This window comes from Stegodyphus dumicola, chromosome 2 (assembly GCF_044657685.1).
Source record: "Stegodyphus dumicola isolate Sdum_Otavi_A_Nest chromosome 2, ASM4465768v1".
In the NCBI taxonomy this organism is placed as follows: Eukaryota; Metazoa; Arthropoda; class Arachnida; order Araneae; family Eresidae; genus Stegodyphus; species Stegodyphus dumicola.
In genome coordinates this window covers 255,491,595-255,501,893 of record NC_140769.1, presented here as the reverse complement: position 1 = coordinate 255,501,893, position 10,299 = coordinate 255,491,595, and the positions used below count along the sequence as shown (strand labels likewise).

The 10,299-nt window shown below is 32.2% G+C and overlaps 1 long non-coding RNA gene across 1 annotated transcript; it reads right to left on the bottom strand.

Moving 5' to 3' along the window:
• Positions 1–2,564: 2,564 nt before the first annotated feature.
• LOC146998948 (uncharacterized) lies at positions 2,565–7,349 on the bottom strand. The gene is made up of 4 exons (XR_015039366.1): positions 7,261–7,349; positions 4,685–4,754; positions 4,504–4,570; positions 2,565–2,784 (listed from the first exon to the last, which is right to left on the bottom strand). It is a non-coding gene; the product is annotated as an uncharacterized LOC146998948 (long non-coding RNA).
• Between the last annotated feature and the right edge of the window lie 2,950 nt (positions 7,350–10,299).

Below are 10,299 nucleotides of genomic sequence, written 5' to 3'. Positions count from 1 at the left end.
GAGAAAAGAAATATTTAGAAAATTAAGATTAAATGATAAATATTAAAATAGGATTAACATAGATAAATAATAACAAATAGGATGAATGATAAATATTATACAGAAAAATTAAATATGCTGATTTAGAATGGAAAAATTAATGAAATTAATTTACGAGTCTTATTTTTCAAAACCAATACCTAAACAAAGTGAGGGTTCCATGTGAAAAAAGCAGAGAGTTTAAATATTAACAATATGAACCACATAGAGGATTATACGCACAATTTACTTTAAAACTCTGAATTTTGGCTTAAGCATTAAGAATTAATTTCATCTTCTTTTCCTTTAATACATAGCTTGCTGTCTGAATTTTAAAAAGGAATGTAATTTTGGGGAACTTCAGTACCTAATTTTTCATCATAGATCTTAAATCTCCTTTTTCATAAAAGATGACTTCTTCAAAAGTATAATTAACATCGTTTTCCGTATATAACTCTAGAAATTTATGAACATCCAAAATTTTTAACTATTACAAAATTAAAAATTTATTATCTCCTTGAATTGCTTCATTTGTATTCCAACCTGTGCTGCTGCTTCCTTGCACAGCATGAATCTCCACAACATGGTAGTGCAGCTGTCAAACAAGTAAAAGTTGTATCTATGGAAAATTGACTTCTTAAAAGACTACACCGTCAATCTCGGAACGCCTGCTATTGTTAGCTGGGCAATTTCAATATACGCAGGTGAGAGGAATAGAAAGCAAAGGTTCCGGAATGGTTTCGAATGGAAATAATAATTAGATTGTGGAATGGCTTTCAGTGGATACTAGGGAAAAAAGGGATACGCTCGCTGACTTATTCCCAAACCGTGGAAGGAATTTCACTGCTTATTTTTATGCTCCATGTTTTATTGAACATTTTGTTTATGGACAGATTAATTTTTATCAATTTATGAAACAAAAAAAATTATTTCGTAGAGAAATACGTGTTTGCAATGTAAAATTGTATGCTTATTTAAAATTTGCTTAAAGGCATAACGTTTTGGCGAAATTACATAATTTTGTTTATTCCAACGAAATTTAATATTTATTAGAACTCTTATTACGGTAAAGTAACAGAGTAATACATGAAGTTACAATATGTAACTGTAAAGATTTTACTTATTTAAGGTATTGTAGAAAATTGTAACCGTTTAAAAAAAGGGGGGGGGCAGACAATCAATAAGAATAATAAATAATACACTTACTAACGAAATGTTAGCTACCCTCACAAAGGAGCCCGTTCATAGTAGGCGCTCAATCCCAGAACGACTGAAATTCTCTATACTCAAAATCCCTTTTCCTTTCTCTTAGCTAATCCCTACTTTCACGTACCATACATATAAATCTTGGACTCTTCCAGCAAACAATAGAATTCATTCCGGGATTGAGCGCCTACTTCTTTGAAAGCTCCTAGAAGATGAGCTAATGTGAAAAAACATGAAAATAATGTGCGACTGCTGGCATAATTTGTGTCTCATAATTTAATTTGTTCATTATTTTAAATAATTTCATTTTAGCCTTGCATCCACCATCCCATTGTACCTGAAACTAAATATTAGATAGCAATGTGTCACAACTATTGCTTAACTTCGCCCACAGCCTAAAAGTACAGTTATTTTAAGGAAATTCTGATTGAAGGACGATCATTTAAGGTTATTTTTCTTGAAATTACTGCAAGAGAAAATAATTATTCATTCACTTTTTTATTTCTTGACATCCATTATAAAATGTTAGAAAGTTCTTACATTCAAAGAGGTCTTATTTTTAAGTAAATGTGGTTGGTATTCAGGGGTGGTTCTCAGCCTTTTTGCTCCATGCACCCCTTTTACTACTACTAAATTAAATTTCCCCTTTCTCAAACTCGAAAATACATAGTCACTTATCTACATTTGGATTATTTTTTAATGTATTTTATAAATTAAACAAAAAAAGTATAGAAAATGTTGATAAATACCAAAACTTGAATAAATGTACCTTTTTATATTAAAAAAATAAAACTAAGCACTTAACAGATAAATAAAAGTTTGATTTCATTCTCTGTGAAATTTTCCCTCAGAGGGGAACTTTTCCTGGAATATATAGGACACGAATATGAGAGGATACACTTTGCATATGACATGAAGAACTTGTATTATAGTACTTTTGTACAATATGAAGAAGAAAATAATTTAAGTTCACATCTGATAAGACTACACTCATAACCACAAAGCATTTGACTAGGGCCACAACGTACTGATTGGGACAAACTGCAAAAGGTTTTTGAACACTGACTCAAAGTGACAAATATTAAATCATGCTACAAAGCTGCTGTTTCACCATGCTGTTTACTACAAAGTGCCACAGAAAATATGCAAATAAGATGCTTGCATATCATGATGTTATAAAAAATATGTACAGCTTTCCTAATTTAAAATAAAATTTCTTTTAAAGTTATTTGCAGTCAGCCTACAATAAAAAAATATACTCTTCCTATATGAATACCTCTCATAACATAAAGTAATCTACGTTAAAAAAATTAAAATATTTGAAACAGATAAACTGAAGTTCTAAAATACTTTAATACTCTGCTAAAAATTACAGTATGAAACAATTATACAAATTTATAATATGGAATTTTAAATTCGCTGTTAATCTTGTGAAAACTATTTTTTTTTTAAATAAGCATCCACAGTATGCTCATTATTATTCACAATGAAGTTCATATTCTTTAGACTAGCTGCTCACTGTTGTTGAACCATGAAGGGAGAATAAGAAGAATCATCCAACTAAAAAACATATAAATTAATTCAGTAAGTTTCTAACATTATAAGAAACATAAAATACAACTTAAGTAAGGCACTTAATTTATTTCCCCCCACAGAAATCAGTGAATCATTCATAGTTCCAAAATATAATTTTCATTTGTGAAACTGAGAAACACTAAATGGTAGTAAGTGGCAACAGATAATTTAAAGGCTTGAATATCTTAAGTGAGAAAAGCCAGAAGTGATGAACATGAGTAGATTTCATGTCTGCTAATGTTACAGTAGAAGCAAAAACTTGTACAAATCATGATGCCATGTGCAACCCTGACTTTCGAAATACTATAAAAGTTGGTGAAGAGTCACATGTTTATGGACAGGATCATTAGCTTCTTGACGTGAAGGCTATGCCTACTCTCATATGACCCGAGAATGAGTCATCTTTTCTACTCATTGTTTTGATTTAACCATTTTTATAATTAATTATGAGATGTAAGTACTTTCTTGTTATATGTTAATTTTATCAATATATTATGTTACAAATAAATGATTAATCATTGCTCTGTGCCAATTTGTAAAACCAGTTATGTTAGTAAACTCTATGTTATTGCTTGCCAGTTTCCAAAAGATGACGCAAAAGAGAACTTGTAATGTGAAATAAATTGAATCTATGAAATCTGACTATATACAACATTTTAGAGAGTGAAACAAAAACTTCTAAGCAGAAATGAGTTCACAGATGGTAAGTAAAATTCCCAATTAAATGCTGCTTGATAAGTTAATATGTAAAACAAATTTAACAACTTAGTAAGATATTCAAAGTAATAAAAATATATCAATAAATGAAGAGTAAGTTTTAATACACATAGAGAGCTGATGTTGTTATACTGGTGAAAACTTCTATGCATACTGTCATGAAACTACTGAACATATTTGCGAATATTTGCTTAAACAATCGTACAAAAGTTTACGGAATAAGTTTTCTATTTCATGTCATTGCATAAAGGATTAGGTATTTTTATTCTACTAAATAAAATTGCAGTCTTATTATTTTTCTTACAGTATCACTCATTCCAAACACTGCACAAGTTGTGTCTGTAAAAAATTACTACTATTATTAGGTAAGTATTATCTATTATTTAGCATTATTTATAATTATTAGATCATTATTATGAATATTAATGTTTGCATTGAAGTTTCTTATAACAGTAATACCCGAAAGTAATGAATGTGCTGGTTAGGACTGACAAAAAGTGTGTAAACTATAATCTAACTTTACACAGATATATATATGAATTTTAGTTATATAGGACTAAATACTAAAAACACTTTAATTTAGAAGAAAAATAGTACAAAATATTTTCACACTTATCAATACAAAACAGTATTAAAATAAATGTGTTACATATTTTGATGCTTAGAGCTTCATAACATTTAACAAGTTTCTCTGTTACCTCAATGCTATCAAGTAATGTTTATCAAGTTCAAGATGGCATATGATACCACCATCAAATTTTTGCCCAATATTTAGAAAAAATTTAACTTTGCAAAAGTATTAAATTAAAATTTATTAAGCTCACACAAAACTTGTATTTAAATGCTAAAGCTTCACTTAAGTACTATCGAAATTTTTATGAACTCCGCAACATATTTACATAAAAATATATCAGATTTTTTATAGAATGTGCATATTATATTTTGGAAAAAAAAAAAAAAAAAAAAAGAAGAAGAAGAAATACTTACAACTCTTTATTTCCTTTTACGTTTTTTACTTAATCTTTCTCCAGAAATATACATGTGCAGATCCTTTCTAAAAATATAAATAAAAACACTAAGTGGTAGATAAATAACTCTTACTCCATATATGAATTCAGAAAATAAATTTAAAAAATAATTTATTTTATATTATATAATTTAAACTTACTTGCATATATGTTTCACTTCTACTTTCATTCCTCTTTTAAATAACTTGTTCTTCAAAGCTTTTACCATAACTAAAAAAAAAAAAAAAAGTTATTTAGGTGCAATATATGTGCCCATTCTTAATCACATTTGTAACTTTTCTGTATCTTACGACAAATTTGATGGCTGAAATAGAAAGGTGAGAGGTGATGTCTTAGCTGGAATCAAGAAAGAGCAGGAATGTAATGCATTCAAAAAGAAAGTTTTGAGAAGCAAAAAAAGTTACGATTCCCAAAATGGTTTTGTTTTCTTTCATGTTGATTGGCTAAAGCATTTATATCAGAATTTGCATCAGCAGTGATATGTAAAATCTTATGACATGGATTACTTTAGTGTGATGCAGTTTAAGAAAGTTTATTATAAGCAGTTACTATTTTTAGGACAAAAAGGGGAAATAATTAAATTAATAATATAGGACTATTGCAATTAAATCTACTATTTTGTTATCTCACACAAATGGCACAAAGTCCCAGATCCGAAATCGTCAGGATTTAGTCGATTCTGGATTTGGAATTTTTAAAGATATTAGTTCATAAATTTAACACTAGTACGATGACATATAGAAATTTCAAAATTAAAAACATTTATTTATGAGATAAAGCAGATCTTTCGAGTATTTAAAAAAAAACTCAATATTTATTAGTTTGCTTTTCTTCGAGTTCTGTAATTGCCATGTTGAGAATTCCCACTAAATTGTCACTTGGAATTTTTTCACCCTCAACAACCTCTCTGTCACTTTCTTCACAAATGATAGGAATACTTTCTGGATTTAGAACCATACTACAGATTTTGCCATCTGTTAGTTGATTGATGATTGGGACATAATTATCACAATATAAACCTTCTGCTTATAATCATCTTTATATATTACCATGCCTCCCCAATTCTTGAAAAATTCCCTTAATTGGAAAATTTCACTTTTTGTTTGCAATATCTGAACACCTTCAAATTCTTGGCTATCATCAGAAAGTTTAGCTAGAGTTCACTACACACTATTGAAGACGTATCATGAGATTGACGACTAAAGACATGTTGTTCCACTAAATTTTGTCTTGTATCTATCACCTGATGAATTAACAGCTCTAGGCAATGGCCCTGGACTAATCTGAATAATAAATCAGTTATTCTGAATTCAAAAAGTACTAAATGTAATTTTTGGCCTATACGTGTCAGTATTTACAAAATCTATTTTTTGCATGTGGAAAGAAATATCTGTTGAATTTCCCCCTGTCAATACACTCAATACTTTGAAGCAGAGTTAGCTAAATGTCTGTAATCATTGCCAAGCATGTCAACATATATAAATGGTTCCAATACTCTGTATTCAATGACTAACATTAAAAAAAAATGCTTAGACATCCTGAGTCATTTTTTAAGCTGCAGTGTGTTAAAAGTCATGGAGGGATGAAAGCAAAAATGATTCACCAGGTTGGCATCAGTCATTAAGTGAAATTAAGAGTTAGGATTCTTCATATTTTGTTACGAAAAAGTATTAAATGTGCAAGCATACAGCATTAAAAAAGAAGTGTTGGTAATATTAACACTGGATGTCTGGATTTGAAACTTTGTACTGCATATACATGTGTATATACAAGGTGAATCTGGACAAGGGAGCAAAATTTTGCACTGTGACAGAATGCAGCTATGCAAGCAATGTCTGGGCAGAACGCAAATGGCGAGCTGCTAGGTGGCATTGTAATTGGTATGAAAAGAGTCGGTCCCCACACCCAACGGCATTTTCTACCATAGATTGCCAAAATGATGGCTGGTTATACAAACCATGAAATTTCCAGGACAAGGGATTGGTCGAGGTGGTCCCATAGCTTGGCCACCAAGATCACCGGATCTCTCGTGTTTGGATGTTTTCCTGTGGGACCACATGAAAAGCCTAATCTGTGAATGCTCTGTTGAAAACGAATTTGGATCTAGTCATCGAATTTGCAGTTGTTGCCAGCGATACTTGGAAAATGCCTGATGTCTTCACAAATGTGCGTCAGTTTCATATTATACCTACATTGCAACTCGCGAAAAGACTTTTGAGCAATTTTTTTGAACATGTGCATTAACTACATTCCTGCTAATAAAATGTTTTCTGAAGTACTTCCTCTCATTCTTGTTGTTGATTCTTTAAATGTTTCAATGAAAAATACCTTTTAACTTCTCACCGTTTGCATTCCGACCATACATCCTATGACAAATATTGCTCATATAGCTGCATTCTATCACCCCATAAAGTTTCACTCCCTTGTTCAGATTCATCTTGTATACATACCTATGTATGTATGTAGTTTACTTTATTATCTGTAATTAAACTTTAATTTCATAGAAAATTCTACTAACCCAAATTAACGGTGTATTTTACACATAATTTTAAGAGATTTTCAAATGAAACAGTATGCATTGTTAAGATTTATTTTTTATACATTTTCTTCAGTAAAATAAAAACAATAAATATTCACAAATTCAGATAAAGAATTATATTTTACAGAAATTATTTCTACACAAGTAAATACAAATTTAAATAAAGGACAGACTTACTTGTATTGGTGAAAACCTGAACTTCAGGTGTCAGATTTAATTTTATTTTCTCGGTTTGGGAGAAGTGTTGTAAGGAATGCGTATGGGACCTCGTATGGGTAAAAAGGGAAGAACCATGGGGGACATTTGTAGAAAATAGAGTACAGGAAATAAGTCTTTTGACATGTGTGGAGGATTGGAGGCATATACCTGGTCACCTTACCCTGCAGATCTTCCAAGTAGAGGGTGTTCAGTTCGCCAACTCTCCCGGTCAAAATGGTGGGAGGGTCCGAACTGGCTTTTAAAATCCCAAGAAAATTGGCCGAGTGCCGAATTTATAACTGATGAAGCGGAAATAGCCAGCGAGAAAAAAAAGGCAGTGGTTTCATCTCTAGTGTCTACTGAAAGGTTTAGTTTGAGTGAGCGATTTTCTAGCTATCGAAAAACAGTTAGAGTTGTTGGTTGGATTCAACGATTTTTCTTTAATTGCAGAAATAAGAAAAAAAGGAAAGGTGAACTCACTGTTGATGAAATTGATTTTGCAGAAAAGGTTGTTATTCGCTTGATTCAATCGGAATCGTTTCAGGATATAGAAGACGCACGCTTACGAACTCTTAGTCCATTTTATGATGCGGGAATCGTAAGAATTAAAACTGGTGCGTCTCGAAGAGATGACACGTTAGAGTTTAGAACACCTATAATATTACCAGGAGAACATCCATTAGTTAGGAATTTAATTATGGAAGAACATAAAAAGAAAGGACATGCAGGTGTACAGTATATACTGAATACCTTAAGGGAAAGGTTTTGGTTCTTATCTAGCAGAAGAACTGTGCGTTCTGTTTTGAGTAAATGCATTACTTGCAAGAGATATTCTGCTGTACCTGTTGACCACATATCAGCCCCACCGCCAATAGAGCGAGTAAATGATTCAGCAGTATTTCAAATCACGGGTATAGACCTTTCTGGTCCTTTATTGTTGAGAAACAAAGAAAAGGCATGGATTTGTGTTTTTACATGCGCCGTTTATAGAGCGGTCCATTTGGAGTTGCTGACTTCTCTATCTACAGAAGTGTTTCTTCAGGCTTTTCATCGGTTCGTGTCGCGAAGAGGTAAACCCACAACTGTGTACAGTGATAATGGAACTAATTTTGTAGGAGCTTCAAATGCATTCAAATTAATAGATTTTGAACAAATTAATAGGCAGGCAGCCAATGAGCGGATAACATGGAAATTTATTCCCCCTGGTGCTCCATGGTGGGGTGGTTGGTGGGAACGTCTGATCGGAATGATGAAGCAAGTCCTTAAAAAAGTTCTTAAACATGCTTGTTTAAATTATGAAGAAATGTACACGATACTGTGTGACTGTGAAGCGATTCTTAATGACCGACCGTTGACAGTAATTCCTTCCGATCCTGAATTTAAAGTTTTAACTCCTGCTGACTTTTTAAAAGAAATTAGAACTAGTAGTTTGCGGGATATAAAATACGGTATTAAATCAAGTAATTTACAAAGAAGATTTCAGTATATTCAAACTGTAAGAGAAGCATTTAAAAATAGATTTCGTAAAGAATATTTGGGAATTCTCAAGGTTTCGCATAAAAGAGCTGAAAGGAAAGTTACTATTAAATTAGATGATATTGTTTTGATCGGTAGTAGTGACAAAAGACTTTTTTGGCAACTTGGTCGTGTCATAGAACTACTTCCAGGACCTAATGGAATAAATCGGCTTGCAAGAGTAAAGACCCGAAATGGAATTTTGCTTAGAGCAGTTCGAACTCTGTATCCTTTAGAGGTAGCGCAAAATGATGTAACCGTGAAGCTGCAGAATGAAAAACAAGATTCGTTGTCTGAACTTAAACTCAACATAGATGATAAATCTGTCAGGCCTGTAACACGATCTGGTAGAACTGTACGGACAGACTGGCATATTAAGGCTCTTTGGCATTGTTTTACTTTGATGTGAAAGTTCACTTTTTTTTTTTTTTTTCCCCTTAGGTGGAAGGATGTTAAATATTTGCATAATCGCCTGTAGTAACGGCAACCGCCGGCAATAAAAGGAGGTGCTTTCCTTAGTGGCACGGCAGTTCATTTTAATTCGAGCCAGATTAGACCTGCCCGGGGTAGAAGCCAGGGGATGAGAGATTCCGGCTCCCGTCCTGTTCCGGTGCCTGTCTTGTTGCGGATCCAGTCCTATTCCGGTTCCCGTCTTGTTCCAGTCCTATTCCAGTTCCAGTCTGGCCGTTTAAGTCCAAAACACGTAGGAGCGGATGTCTGAATCCAGCGAATGGAGATATATGCCGAAAGGGCTAGATGGATTCTGTCTTTTAAGGGAAAGTGTTCTTCACCGTGCCGGCATAGCTGTTACTTAAAAGCACTTTGAATGTTTTCCGCCCAAGATGTTAAGTTTTCGTTTATGATGTTAAGTTTTCATCAGTGTTGAAGTTCCAGTTAAATAAACCTTTTAGTTTTAGACAAGGTTTTTGTGTACTTCAGAAAATTTTAGATTCGAAGTTGGATATATCACATAAGATTTAGTGGAAAAATCAACATGCACTAGTAAAATGCACTATTTATAATCTGTCATTTTATTTTGTTCTTCTGTTATGTAAATAATCAACTTAAAATACATATTTCGTAAGCTGAGAAAGCTCAGTAACGGTCGAGAGGTAAGATAGTTGAGCATGTTAAATCCTTGCGGCTGCATGGGAGGTTTCGAGGTTTTCCATAAGTGTATGGTGAATTACCAGCCTGTTTCCCTAAAAAAACTCTTTTTTCAGGTAAGTAACCCCTGTGTGCTTTACCATAATCCAAAATCTTTGGCGCATGTTACCTTATTATAAAAAAGGGTTCAAACTGATTTTTAGCTTAAACATTATTTTCAGTATTAATTATAACATCAATTGCATCAATAGTATTCTCAATAATTATCGCAGGTTTGTATTCATACATATAACGTACACAAAAGCGGCAGGTAGAATAAATTTGTATGAAATTTTATATCATAAAAATTTAGATTAGAATTGTTCACAGCACTTGAAGATTATATGACTAAAAAAG